Source organism: Cygnus atratus, chromosome 5, assembly GCF_013377495.2.
Source record: "Cygnus atratus isolate AKBS03 ecotype Queensland, Australia chromosome 5, CAtr_DNAZoo_HiC_assembly, whole genome shotgun sequence".
Lineage (NCBI taxonomy): Eukaryota > Metazoa > Chordata > Aves > Anseriformes > Anatidae > Cygnus > Cygnus atratus.
In genome coordinates, this window is record NC_066366.1 from 61,200,635 (window position 1) to 61,203,446 (window position 2,812).

Below are 2,812 nucleotides of genomic sequence, written 5' to 3' on the forward strand. Positions count from 1 at the left end.
GAAAACTTTGCATGGATTTGTCTGCATAGTGTGAAGACAGGTAGGAGCACTTGGCCCAGGCACATGCAGGCTGCAGGACCAGTATTGCAGAAAAGGCAGCGTGCAGGCAGTCAGCACAGATTCGGGCTGGGGTGGGAACCTGCTGAAAGTATCTGTCCTCTACCTGAGTCCTGTTTCTTTTTTCCCAGACCCATACCTGTAATGAAGGGAGACTGTGAGGCTTTTTTTTCTGACCAGCACCCACTACACACAGATGACCTTATCCTGCCACTCTGCACAACCTGCATTTACTCTCAGTCCCTCGCTACCAACAGAGGCCCAACATTTTCTTTGAAACAGATCATCTGGATGCCTGTTTCAATAGGACTATTCGTTTACCTCAGCCTGAGCAGTCTGGGCCTTGACTCATTCAGTATTTGGGCTATTAGCAATAAAAGAGTAAACTGAATTGGTGTGTAATGTAGTGATATTGATGCCACATTAAATTTCCAACGAGATCAGGACCCTGCTGAGCTGGGAGTGACATAAACACAGTGTAGGAGTCACTCCATACTATGGAAAGCTTAAAGAGTAGCAAATCAAAGCACACAAAGGGTAGGATGGAAATGCATCCAGGGCGACACAAAGGTTCAATAACAAAATCAGAAGAAAATCCACAGTTTTGTGCCTTCCCTGCTAAAGGACCTAGAATCAGTCTATGAACAAAGAACATGTAGGAAAAAAAATAATAAAGTTAAAATGGATATAAAAATTGATCCTATTTAGATTGAACCAGCATGTTCACTGTTGCACTGTCTGAGCCATGGATCCAACCATGGAGCAGATGGGCAATACAGTATCTCCCATGACCCACTGCATGGAGAAGTAGTGTAGTCCCAAACCTCTCTAAACTGTGTGTACAAACTTCTGCTGCCTGCTATCTCTGAAATCAGACCTGGATTCAAAATGCACAGCTTCTGCTTGTCTTTTCTTCCCAGGAACTTACTGTAAGGGTAGAGGCAGTGTATTTAACAAAGCTGTTATGCAGTTTACTGGTTGTGATTATTCAAGGCAAATGCTTTGAAGTAACAGCTTAGTGCAGAGTGACAGTAAACAAGATATAGAGATATACCTAGATGAGAAGAAGAATAAATGGCAATTAGAATTGATATTCTAGATGTAGGAAATGCCAGTGAGACCTCAATCTCCAGCAATGACACTCTGCATTCATATTGCTATGTACCTTCAAGATCTCCGGGATGCATTATAAATGTCAGTTAGACATCACTGAACCCCCAAATGGCATGTGAATATTAGCCTAATTATTGCATAGCTGCAGCAACTGAAGAACAAAGAGATGGAGGGCCCCGTGTAGACCTCCAATTCTAGTGCTTAGGGTTCACCTACAGCCTCATCTAAGTTCCAGTTGATGAAAAGCAATTTAGACCAGCTCCTGTCTTCCAACACAGTGAATGTGGAGGAGTTGGAGTCAGTGTTCACACAGGCCACTATAAGATTACTTTTGATAGTGTTACCTCCCCTTCTATTCATAGCACTGGAAACTGAGGACTAGCAATCCTGGATAATGTGGGGCTGAACTGTTCCTTGCAGTCCTGAATAACATGCAGCTGTGTCCACCTTAGGTATGGGTACCCATGGGGGTACCTGAGTCCAGGTCCGAAGGATTTGCTCAGGACTAAACAGAGCCCAGATGGACCCAGGAACAGCTGCCTTGGGTCGGAAGGAGAAGGTAAATGTGCAAGTTACACACCCAGTACTTCTCTCAAAGCCTATGTGGAATGCAAATCCTCACCGGAAGCACAGAGATCCCTGCAAGGTGTCCTAGGAGATGTGCCACTTTGTAAACTCATCACCTGAGCACAAACTGAGGAATAGTCAGCAGAATTGTAATGCTCTCTGCTACTTTCTTGTAGCTCCTCTTACTCACATCAGTTGCAAACCTCATTGCTGTTAGTTTTCAATAGTCATGACAATGACTATACCGACTTTAATTTTCTGACTTCCATAAATCTGTCTTCTTGGCCCCAAGACACACAGGCTGTAGTAGGGGAAACCCTTAGGGGAAGCTAGTGCAACTCCACTGCTTTTGGTGGTGGAGGTTGCATAGAGACCATGAAGTGTCTGTCTCCAAGCAAACTTTAAGGGTTAAACACAAACGTAAGCAGACGGTGCTATGGCTTGTCCAGGCAGCTGCCACTCACTGTCATAGAACTGCCAGCTTTTGCTGCAAATTCCGCAGCCTACTTAACCCACGTAAATTATATGATTTCATCCAGAAATCTCCTCTGTAAACTATCAGAGATGAACAAGGAGGTGGTCAGTACGGCAAAACAAGAGCCTGCCTTCAGGGTGCCAGAGGCTCCTTCCTAGCACTGCAGTGAGTGACAGCCTGTAAAATATTGTAGAGTTAAGATTCACCCCAATATTAACTTTCTCACTTATATTTCCTCTTGAGCATTCCTGCATCTGAAGTCTGTGAAATGCCACTGTTCCAAGGGGCAAACCAAAGATTTACGACTTATCATAATACTATACACAGAACATTGCTCTCTTTTTTTTCCTTTTGTTCTTCCCAAAATCTATTTTTTAGAAAAATTATTAGAACTAATTGCATTATTTAATCCCATCACATAAAATCCTCCAGTGTTTCATTAATCAATGTAATCAAGCCAATCAAAATAGATAAAGGAGATCTTTTAGCAGGCTTTGATGAGATTTTATCAAAATCTCACTGCGTATTGTAAAGCCTTAGCATCCTCAGAAGCAAACTAACTGTGGAATGTGGAAGCTTTGTCAAGCAGGCACTAATAAA